This window comes from Balaenoptera musculus, chromosome 1 (assembly GCF_009873245.2).
Source record: "Balaenoptera musculus isolate JJ_BM4_2016_0621 chromosome 1, mBalMus1.pri.v3, whole genome shotgun sequence".
Classification (NCBI taxonomy): domain Eukaryota; kingdom Metazoa; phylum Chordata; class Mammalia; order Artiodactyla; family Balaenopteridae; genus Balaenoptera; species Balaenoptera musculus.
In genome coordinates, this window is record NC_045785.1 from 163867732 (window position 1) to 163880343 (window position 12612).

General features: G+C 36.3%; 1 protein-coding gene across 2 annotated transcripts in view; it reads right to left on the reverse strand.

The window, feature by feature from the left end:
* Positions 1-12612, reverse strand: part of DISP1 (dispatched RND transporter family member 1) — a 209314-nt gene that overhangs the window by 116991 nt on the left and 79711 nt on the right. The gene's annotated exons all lie outside the window — the stretch shown is intronic.

A 12612-nucleotide genomic window follows, 5' to 3' on the forward strand; every position in this document is an offset into this window, starting at 1 on the left:
ATTAAGGTATGGAAAACATTTTAAACATTAATGTGTTAAGCATTTCAGTTGAAGGAGGGGTAAGCATATCAGTGGTCATTTTGGTAACAGTGCTTACACACAATGGAATCTATTTAGAATACTGTTAAATTCCTTGGTATTGGTTCACTATTTATTTTAGGCTCTAACTTTGTATAATACAGCATAAACTTAGAATCTGTACAACTAAGGACTCTATTATATTGATATTTAAAGAAGATGACCATTAAGGTGAGCAATTATTGGTAAAAAAGGATTATTGGGTGACCAACACTCTCTTACGATTGCATAAAATTTAAAACAAACTACCCATTGGTTTGTGTATGCAACTTCAGCTTCTTAATTCTTGTCTTCTAAAAGGCCATCACCACTAGCTCTGATTGTTCTAGGCCAGTTAGGCAGACCATATTCTAGGACTCCCTAACAATGCCACATTTAAAGTTGTTTCCAAACTGTCCTTCAAGCATTTCTTCTGTTCACCCTGATTTATGAAATTCTAGCTTAGTGGTCAGCATCTTCCAATTGCTCTTCTCACACCCCAAATTACCCAACAGGGCCTACAGAGTTCTGCAGACCTGGCCTTCCTACTTCTTCACCATTATGCGGCACCTCTACTCTCCCCCTGGAACTCTCTACTCCATCCCACAAGCCAGCCTCCTTTCAGCTCCTACAACATTTCAGGCTGCTCCCTCAGGTTGGACCACTCTACCCTCCCCTCTTCACTGAAGTTCCTGCTCTTTTTCTTCAAAGCCCAGCTCTAAGGCACTTCTCAGGGAAGCCGTTCATGACTTCCCCTTGCCCTAGTCAGTTTGAGCTGCTATAACAAGAGTACTGTGGACTGGGTGCCTTAAACAACACACATTGCTTCCTCACAGATCTGGAGGCTGAAGTCTGAGATGAGGGGGCCAGCATGGCTGGGCTCAGCTGAGAGCCCCCTTCCTGGTTTCCTTGCATGGCAGCTAGGAGACGGGAAGCGAGCTCTCTCAGGTCTCTTCTAAGAGCGTTAATCCCATCATGTTGGCTCCACTCTCAGATCTAAGTATTTCCCAAAGGCCCCATCTCCAAATACCATCACATTGGGAATTAAGAGTTTCAACACATGAATTTGGAGGGGATGGGCGGGCACAAATACACATGGTCCATAATACTGCCTATTAGAAGGACTCATAGTACCTTGCACCTGTCCTTTAAGACACAGACCACAGGTACTGTTTACTTTTGTTTGGGTGATTAATTGATCATTTATTTCCCCAACTACACTGACGTTATGTAAGGGTGGGGACAGTGCCTGTTGTTGTTCATATTTTATTCCCGGTGCTTGGCACTTCTGCATCTCAAGAACTAAAAGTACTTTAGGTATGTTATCTATTCCTCACAACAAACTGGGAAGGAGATATTATTATCCGCATTTTACAGATGAGGTAACAATCTCAGAGAGATACAGCAACTTGCCCAAGGCTACAGAGGCAAGAAGAAGCAGAGAGAGGACAAACCCATGCCTCTCTTACTCCAGTGGCCATGTTCTTTCTCTCTCTTCTTGCTGCTTTTAGAACATCTTCACATATCTATCTTAATTTGCATGCATGTGAAATAATTCAAACATAAGAGAAATATAAAGACTAATATAATGAATATCCATGTACTTGTTTCCCAGGTTTATAAAAATCTTAAAATTTTGACTTATTTGCCTTTTTTTGGTTTAAATAAAACATTACAAGCAAAATGGAGGCCCTGCGGATCATTCTGGAATCCTATTCCCTTTCTTCCCTCCAAAGAGGTAAACACTCTCATAAATTCGGAGTTTTCATTCCATGCCTATCTTATACTACTACATATGTATCTATAAATAATATATGTACTATTTTGCATGTTTTCAAACTTTATACAAATACTATCATACCGTACCTATCATTCTGCAACTTTATTTCTCAATGCTGGTTTTGAGATTTATGTTCATACACAGCTCTACTTCATTCTTTTTAACTGCTTAACAGTATAAAGACATCAAAATTTATTAACCTGTTCTTTTCTGCTGAACACGTAGGTAGTTCTGATATGTTACAATTATAGACAGTGATGTAAAGAACCTATTTATGTATGTCTCCTGTATATATGTAGGAATTACTCCAGTGTATTTAAGAAATGAAATTGCTAGTAAGAAGGATTTGTGAATAGAAAATGCAAAACTGCTCACCAAAGTGTTGGTACTCTACTTTCATTTTTAATCTACTTACTAAAGATTAAAGACATATCACAGGGACTTCCGTGGTGGCGCAGTGTTTAAGAATCCGCCTGCCAATGCAGGGGACACAGGTTCGAGCCCTGGTCCGGGACGATCCCACATGCCACGGAGCAACTAAGCCCGTGCGCCACAACTACTGAGCCTGCGCTCTAGAGCCCGTGAGCCACAACTACCGAGCCCGCATGCCACAACTACTGAAGTCTGCGTGCCTAGAGCCCGAGCTCCAAAACAAGAGAAGCCACCACAACGAGAAGCCCATGCACTGCAACAAAGAGTAGCCCCCTCTCACCACAACTAGAGAAAGCCCATGTGCAGCAACGAAGACCCAACACAGCCAGAAATAAATAGAATAAATAAATTTATTAAAAAATAAAGACACATCACATTATATACTCCAGAAGCTTAATTATTTTCTTCCCCCACCATGACTAATCAGTCATACCTCTCCCCATACACACATAGCAAGCAATGAATGCTTATGAAATAAAATGAATATCCAAATCAGGGAAGTAAGAATAGCAGTTAAAAATTTATTAAACATTTGTTCTGTGTCAGATGCTGTTTTGAGAATTTTAAATAAATAATACCATCTAATCTTCATGAAAACCCTAAGAGGTAAATATTGTTATTATCGCATTTTGTTATCTGATAGATCAAATTTCCCTTCATAACTCTCCTTTTCAAAATTTTCCTGGCTATTTTCATATTTTTTTCTTCCAGGTTAGCTTTAGAATCATGTACGTATCTTAAAATGCAATAGTAAGATCAAGAATGTTTAAATTTAGGGCTTCCCTGGTGGCGCAGTGGTTGAGAGTCTGCCTGCCAATGCAGGGGACACGGGTTCGAGCCCTGGTCTGGGAAGATCCCACATGCCGCGGGGCAACTGGGCCCATGAGCCACAATTACTGAGCCTGCGCGTCTGGAGCCTGTGCTCCGCAACAAGTGAGGCCGCGGTGGTGAGAGGCCCGTGCACCGCGATGAAGAGTGGCCCCCACTTGCCACAACTAGAGAAAGCCCTCACACAGAAACGAGGACCCAACACAGACATAAATAAATAAATAAAATTTAAAAAAAAAAAAAAAAAAAAAGAATGTTTAAATTTAAATTCATAATAAAAACATCTAATAAATGTTTTCTGATGTTATTCTCTATCCAAAATACTCTTTGCCCCTCTAAGAGATCAAGAGAGGCTCTGGCCACTTCCCCTCTTGTTAGACTCCTAGTACATGGAAAAGGGGAAAAAAAGCCAAAATAGAGTTTAAATAATTTATAGTATATTTTATAGTTGAATGTCTTTTAACACAAAGACAAAACACATACAATCATATATCATGACCTTATTTGGGGATAATATTAAAAATTTAAATCTAAGGCCCTCCAAGAATGTAAGGCCCAACCTCAATGGCCCACCAGTCCAACCCCATTACAAGCCCAGAATTCTCTCTCATTTTCTATCTTCACCTTAACCCCTCCACAAAATTAGTAAACTAAAGTAATGGTTTCCTTTGACCTGATAAATATCTAATTTTCACTTGGAGATATAATAATAGTAGGTATAAGAGATGGTCAGAATTCATGAAGGGTTAACTTTAATGTTTCACTTGAAAAGGAAACTATGCAAACTTATAATTTATAAAACTAAACTATGCAAACTTAGATGCCTATAAGTTACATCTCAAAATGCGGAAAAAATCAAGGAGAAGATAAGATCCCTCTATTTTTCTTTATAATTGTTTCATCATGTATAATTTATTTTGTTCCTTTGTAGCCTGAATCAACTAATCCTTAAAGTTATCATGAGCTTTTCGATCAGATGCCCATGGTTTCTGCAAGCTTTACTGGCTCCTCAGAGAGAAAGAATTCGCTTGTTAAAATGTAGTGCTTCAATCAGGTCTAGGTTGCGATCTTATGGTCTCTTAAAGATATTAATTTGGAGCTACTTGGGTGAAAAAATAAAAGCTTTCTACAAGAGCAACTCATAACACACCTTATTCAAGAAAAGGGTTAGTATTTTGTTTTCTCCAGCCCAAATACACTCAAACTGTTACTGGTATTTTTTTTCATAGTTTTTAAATTGACTAGTTTTTAAATTTTATGTGAAGAACAGCTTTGTTAATGTTACATGAAACCCATGACTAACAGACTCCTGGTAAATATTTACATTCAAAAATATTTTTCTTTTATTAGTACCTCTGATTTAAAACAAACAAACAACCTCTTAGGACCTGAAGCATCTCTAATGCTGGAAAAGTACAAGGACATTTACACTTATGTAGAGTTATTGAAGGCTCAGAGCCTTAGAACTTATGAAAATTCACAAGATGCAAAGAGTTTATTTTGTCCCTTTTTAAATAAAAATTTTACTTACACTACATATACATTTCTTGGCAAAAGGAAGCTTTGAGTCTTAACTGAATCAAGGGCATTATTTTTTAGCATTGGTTTCTTTCACATGGAAACAATATTCACCTTTCATTGGTGAATATACTAATCTAATCAGTTCACTGCTAAATACAAAAGATTTCTAAAATAAAAAAAGAAAAAATACTTAACATTATGTAAATCAAGAATATGAGCATTAAAAAAGTTTGATCTTAGGGAAAGCACATCTAAAAATTATCTTCAAGATATTTCTTTCTGTATATATGTTATTACTGAAGAATTTCAGTGAACTAGAAACTACCAGAGTTCAGCAATATAGTGGCCAGATAATCTGTCTGTTTTCTTCTGTGGGAAATTCTCTTAACTAACTTCACAACTACAAGTTCATTTAAAAAATCATAAATACAATAAGCTATAGATTGATTTTAAATTTTGTTTGTTAGATCTCTTTAATAGCAAAAGTAATAGATGCTTCCTGTAGCAAGTTAAACAGTATAACAATAAATGAAGAAATAGTTAATCATACCTCCACCAAATTTGACTCCATAAAATAGTAAATGCTAATAGCCTGGTTATTCTTCCATGTTCATTCAAATAACTGGGGTGGCCAAAAAGTTCGTTCGGGTTTTTCTGTTATACATTGTACGGAAAAACCCAAACGAACTTTTTGGTCAACGCAATAATATATAAACATCTCATATATATATATGTATATATATACACACACACATATATATATGGTTTTGCTTTAGTTTTAATGAAATATATTACACTGCAACTTGCCTTTTGCACTGCTATCATGGCTTTGCCTTCCATCAGAAGACACACAGTTAACCCAGTCTTTTTAATACCTATAAAAACACTGCACACTACGGACGTACCATAATTTATGCTCCTCATAATCATTCTCCCTCCCCTTTTTATTCGCACAATATACGTATTTTATTTTATTATTTTTTTCTTTTGAATTTTTGAATTTTATTTTTTATACAGCAGGTTCTTATTAGTTACCTATTTTATACATATTAGTGTATATATGTCAATCCCAATCTCCCAGTTCATCCCACCACCACCACCCCCACCACTTTCCCCCCCTTGGTGTCCATATGTTTGTTCCCTACGTCTGTGTCTCTATCTCTGCCCTGAAAACCGGTTCACCTGTACCATTTTTCTAGGTTCCACATATATACCTTAATATACAATATTTGTTTTTCTCTTTCTGACTTACTTCACTCTGTATGACAGTCTCTAGATCCATCCATGTCTCTACAAATGACCCAATTTCGTTCCTTTTTATGGCTGAGTAATATTCCATTGTATATATGTACCACATCTTCTTTATTCATTTGTCTGTCGATGGGCATTTAGGTTGCTTCCATGACCTGGCTATTGTAAATAGTGCTGCAATGAATACTGGGGTGCATGTGTCTTTTTGAATTATGGTTTTCTCTGGGTATATGCCCAGTAGTGGGATTGCTGGATCATATGGTAATTCTATTTTTAGTTTTTTAAGGAACCTCCATACTGTTCTCCATAGTGGCTGTATCAATTTACATTCCCACCAACAGTGCAAGAGGGTTCCCTTTTCTCCTCACCCTCTCCAGCATTTGTTGTTTGTAGATTTTCTGATGATGCCCATTCTAACTGGTGTGAGGTGATACCTCATTGTAGTTTTGATTTGCATTTCTCTAATAATTAGCGATGTTGAGCATCTTTTCATGTGCTTCTTGGCCATCTGTATGTCTTCTCTGGAAAAATGTCTATTTAGGTCTTCTGCCCATTTTTGGATTGGGGTGTTTGTTTCTTTAATATTGAGCTGAATGAGCTGTTTATATATTTTGGAGATTAATCCTTTGTCCATTGATTCGTTTGCAAATATTTTCTCCCATTCTGAGGGTTGTCTTTTCGTCTTGTTTATGGTTTCCTTTGCTGTGCAAAAGCTTTGAAGTTTCATTAGGTCCCATTTGTTTATTTTTGTTTTTATTTCCATTACTCTAGGAGGTGGATGAAAAAAGATCTTGCTGTGATTTATGCCAAACAGTGTTCTTCCTAGCTTTTTTCTAACCGTTTTATAGTGTCCAGTCTTACCTTTAGGTCTCTAATCCATTTTGAGTTTATTTTTGTGTATGGTGTTAGGGAGTTTCCTAATTTCATTCTTTTACATGTAGCTGTCCAGTTTTCCCAGCACCACTTATTGAAGAGACTGTCTTTTCTCCACTGTATATCCTTCCCTCCTTTGTCATAGATTAGTTGACCATAGGTGCATGGGTTTATCTCTGGGCTTTCTATTCTATTCCATTGATCTATATTTCTGTTTTAGTGTCAGTACCATATTGTCTTCATTACTGTAGCTTTGTAGTATAGTCTGAAGTCAGGGAGCCTGATTCCTCCAGCTCCATTTTTCTTTCTCAAGATTGCTTTGGCTATTCGGGGTCTTTTGTGTTTCCATACAAATTGTGAAATTTTTTGTTCTAGTTCTGTGAGAAATGCCACTGGTAGTTTGATAGGGATTGCATTGAATCTGTAGATTGCTTTGGGTAGTATAGACATTTTCACAATGTTAATTCTTCCAATCCAAGATTCTTCCAATCTGTTTGTGTCATCTTTGATTTATTTCATCAGTGTCTTATAGTTTTCTGAGTACAGGTCTTTTACCTCCCTAGGTAGGTTTATACCTAGGTATTTTATTCCTTTCGTTGCAATGATAAATGAGATTGTTTCCTTAATTTCTCTTTCTGATTTTCATTGTTAGTGTATAGGAATGCAAGAGATTTCTCTGCATTGATTTTGTATCCTGAAACTTTACCATATTCATTGATTAGCTCTAGTACTTTTCTGGTGGCATCTTTAGGATTCTCTATGTATAGTATCATCTCATCTGCAAACAGCGACACTTTAACTTCTTCTTTTCCAATTTGGATTCCTTTTATTTCTTTTTCTTCTCTGATTGCCGTGGCTAGGACTTCCAAAACTATGTTGAATAATAGTGGCGAGAGTGGACATCCTTGTCTTGTTCCTGATCTTAGAGGAAATGCTTTCAGTTTTTCACCATTGAGAATGATGTTTGCCGTGGGTTTCCCATATATGGCCTTTATTATGTTGAGGTAGGTTTCCTCTCTGCCCACTTTCTGGAGTTTTATCAGAAATGGGTGTTGAATTTTGTCAAAATCTTTTTCTGCATCTATTGAGATGATCATATGGTTTTTATTCTTCAATTTGTTAATATGGTGTATCACATTGATTGATTTGCATATATTGAAGAATCCTTGCATCCCTGGGATAAATCCCACTTGATCAGGGTGTATGATCCTTTTAATGTGTTGTTGGATTCTGTTTGCTAGTATTTTGTTGAGGATTTTTGCATGTATATTCATCAGTGATACTGGTCTGTAATTTTCTTTTTTTGTAATATCTTTTTCTGGTTTTGGTATCATGGTGATGGTGGCCTCATAGAATGAGTTTGGGAGTGTTCCTTCCTCCGTAATTTTTTGGAACAGTTTGAGAAGGATGGGTGTTAGCTGTTCTCTAAATGTTTGATAGAATTCACCTGTGAAGCCATCTGGTCCTGGACTTTTGTTTGTTGGAAGATTTTTAATCACAGTTTCAATTTCATTACTTGTGATTGGTCTGCTCATATTCTCTATTTCTTCCTGATTCAGTCTTGGAAGGTTATACCTTTCTAAAATTTGTCCATTTCTTCCAGGTTGTCCATTTTATTGGCATAGAGTTGCTTATAGTAGTCTCTTACGATATTTTGTATTTCTGCAGTGTCCGCTGTAACTTCTCCTTTTTCATTTCTAATTTTACTGATTTCAGTCCTCTCCCTCTTCTTCTTGATGAGTCTGGCTAAAGGTTTTTCAATTTTGTTTATCTTCTCAAAGAACCAGCTTTTAGTTTTATTGATCTTTGCTATTGTTTTCTCTATTTCTATTCATTTATTTCTGCTCTGATCTTTATGATTTCTTTCCTTCTACGAACTTTGGGTTTTGTTTGTTCTTCTTTCTCTAGTTCCTTTAGGTGTAAGGTTAGCTTGCCTATTTTAGATTTTTCTTGTTTCTTGAGGTAGGCTTTTATTGCTATATACTTCCCTCTTAGAACTGGTTTTGCTGCATCCCATAAGCTTTGGATCATCGTGTTTTCATTGTAATTTGTCTTTAGGTATTTTTTTCATTTTCTCTTTGATTTCTTCAGTGATCTCTTGGTTATTCAGTAACATACTGTTTAGCGTCCATGTGTTTGTGTTATTTACATTTTTTCCCCCTGTAATTGATTTCTAATCTCATAGCTTTGTGGTCGGAAAAGATGTCTGATTTCTTTTTTTTTTTAATTTTTTAATTTTGTTTTACTTATTTATTTATACAGCAGGTTCTTATTAGTCATCCATTTTATGCACATCAGTGTATACATGTCAATCCTAATCTCCCAATTCATCACACCACCACCACCACCCCCTGATATAATTTCAATTTTCTTAAATTTACTGACGCTTTATTTGTGACCCACGATGTGATCTATCCTGGAGAATGTTCCATGTGCACTTGAGAAGAAAGTGTAATCTGCTGTTTTTGGATGGAATGTCCTATAAATATCAATTAAATCTATCTGGTATATTGTGTCATTAAAGCTTGTGTTTCCTTATTAATTTTCTGTCTGGATGATCTGTCCATTGGTGTAAGTGAGGTGTTCAAGTCCCCCACTCTTACTGTGTTACTGTCGATTTCCTCTTTTAGAGCTGTTAGCAGTTGCCTTATGTACTGAGGTGCTCCTATGTTGGGTGTATATTTATAATTGTTATATCTTCTTCTTGGATTGATCCCTTGATCATTATGTAGTGCCCTTCCTTGTCTCTTGTAACATTCTTTATTTTAAAGTCTATTTTATCTGATATGAGTATTGCTACTCCAGCTTTCTTTTGATTTCCATTTGCATGGACTATCTTTTTCCATCCCCTCACTTTCAGTCTGTATGTGTCCCTAGGTCTAAAGTGGGTCTCTTGTAGACAGCATATATATGGGTCTTGTTTTTGTATCCATTTAGCGAGCCTGTGTCTTTTGGTTGGAGCATTTAATCCATTCACGTTTAAGGTAATTATCGATATGTATTTTCCTATGGCCATTTTCTTAATTGTTATGGGTTTGTTTTTGTAGGTCCTTTTCTTCTCTTGTGTTTCCCACTTAGAGAAGTTCCTTTAGCATTTGTTGTAGAGCTGGTTTAGTGGTGCTGAATTCTCTTAGCTTTTGCTTGTCTGTAAAGCTTTTGATTTCTCCATCAAATCTGAATGAGTTCCTTGCCCGATAGAGAAATCTTGGTGTACCTACAACCCTTTCATCACTTTAAATATATCGTGCCACTCCCTTCTGGCTTGTAGAGTTTCTCCTGAGAAATCAGCTGTTAACCTTATGGGCGTTCCCTTGTACGTTATTTGTTGTTTTTCCCTTATTGCTTTCAATAATTTTTCTTTGTCCTTAATTTTTGTCAATTTGATTACTATGTGTCTCGGTGTGTTTCTCCTTGGGTTTATCGTGCCTGGGACTCTCTGTGCTTCCTGGTCTTGGGTGGCTATTTCCTTTCTCATGCTAGGGAAGTTTTTGACTATAATGTCTTCAAATATTTTCTCAGGTCCTTTCTCTCTCTCTTCTCCTTCTGGGACCCCTATAATGTGAACGTTGTTGCATTTAATGTTGTCCCAGAGGTCTCGTAGGCTGTCTTCATTTCTTTTCATTCTTTTTTCTTTATTCTGTTCTGTGGCAGTGAATTCCACCATTCTGTCTTCCAGGTCACTTCTCTGTTACTCTGCCTCAGTTATTCTGCTATTGATTCCTTCTAGTGTATTTTTCATTTCAGTTACTGTATTGTTCATCTCTGTTTGTTTGTTCTTTAATTCTTCTAGGTGTTTGTTCTTTAATTCTTCTAGGTCTTCGTTAAACATTTCTTGCATCTTCTTGATCTTTGCCTCCATTCTTTTTCCAGGTCCTGGATCATCTTCACTATCATTATTCTGAATTCTTTTTCTGGAAGGTTGCCTGTCTCCACTTCATTTAGTTGTTTTTCTGGGGTTTTATCTTGTTCCTTCATCTGGTAGAAAGTCCTCTGCCTTTTCATTTTGTCAGTCTTTATGGGAATGGGGTTTTCCTTCCACAGGCTGCAGAACTGTAGTTCTTTTTGCTTCTGCTGTCTGCCCTCTCATTCTCCCTCCTCTTGATAGATATAATAAATGTACAGACTCTTTCCAAGTGTCTGCCCCAAACTTAATATCAAAAGAGTCTCCTTTCCCTTTAGGTCTCCCTCTCATTAACTCCTCCTGCAATCAACACACCAGCCTGAGCACCATGGAGGAGAGAAAAGCTTCTTTTGCAAAATCAATTTTACATGTAAGGCTACCCCTCGGTGTCCTATATTTTAACATATATCACTGCCTAGACAAATCTGTACCAAAAGACATTGAATTCTATATTATATGGTAGTTAGAAATCTATTATTTACAATAAAGGTATACTGGACCAGGAACCATAAAACCAAGCTCTATTTCTAGCTTTGCTGTGAGTGAGTAATGTGACACTGACAAGTCATTTAACTACTTGGAGGTCCATCTCCTTCTCTAAATAATGAATTGCTTGAACTACGTAATTTCCAAAGTCTCTTCACACTAAAGTCAATGATAACTATATCGTTCAACGAATACAGACTTATGATAGCCCAGAGAGAGAAGTTTACTCAAAGAACCTCTGTATAACCTCAACAAAGGGTTTACTAAGAAATTAACAGTACAAACTATATTAAAAGAAAAAATATTGTAACTAAACAAGAAAGCAAAGTTTAAGTACCTTCAAAAGAACATAATTACATATTTACAGACAAATAATATGTTAATCACAATTATAATGGCCAACTCATTCAATAGTATGCCTAGAAATCTTATATTATTATATATGCTTGGCTTGGTTCCCATTATTACAGATCTTAAAAATAAAATTAATTTCTTTTAAAAATGTAGCAAGTGCTGAATGGCCATCAGGAGATTGAGCTCCACTTCTGCCTCAACCATTCAGTTTCTAGATTAAGTTTTTTCATCTGTAAAATTAAAAAGTAACTCCAAAGCTTTTAGGATTCACTCTTTCATTCAACAGATCTTTACCAAGTATCTACAATGTTCCAGGCAGACACTGTGCTTTTGTACTAGGGATACAGTTGTGAAGAAGAAACATGGCCACCCTAGGCTATTCTCATCGCTAAGACAGTATCAGTTTAGGGTTCTGCACCTCAGACTGTTTTCTAATTCAAACTGGCCCTCGTCTTCAACTTCATTTAGCTAAATTTTAATATACATATTTTAAAATATTCATGTATCATTTTTGTAAACATTCTGCTGCACTGTTGAAGAACAGTGTTTATAATGTTGAGGTACGTTCTCTCTATACCCACTTTGTGGAGTTTTGACCATAAATGGATGTTGAATTTTGTCAAGAATTTTTTCTGCATCTCTTGAGATGTTCATATGATTTTTATTCTTCAGTTTTTTAATGTGATGTATCATACTGATTGATTTGCAGATACTGAACCATCATTGCATCCGTGGGATGCAAACTGAATTCAATATTATGTTAAAAGGATCATATACCATGATCAAGTGGCTATTTCTATTTACAGAGATAACCAAAACAGGCAACAAGGAATCTATGACATGACACCACCACCCACCCCAAAATACTTTTTCAACAACAATTTTAGGATTTTAGCTTTATATGCCTATACTTAAAAGATATAAATCCAGAGGAGTGGCCAAGATGGCAGAATAGGAAGCAGTGAGCTCACCATGTCCTATGGGCACACCAAATTTACAACTATTTACAGAGCAACTATTGATGAGAAAAACCAGAAGACTAGCAGAAAAGTTCTTCTACAACTAAAGATATAAAGAAGGAACAACCACGAGATGGGTAGGAGGGATGCAAAGATGGTGCAATATCTGC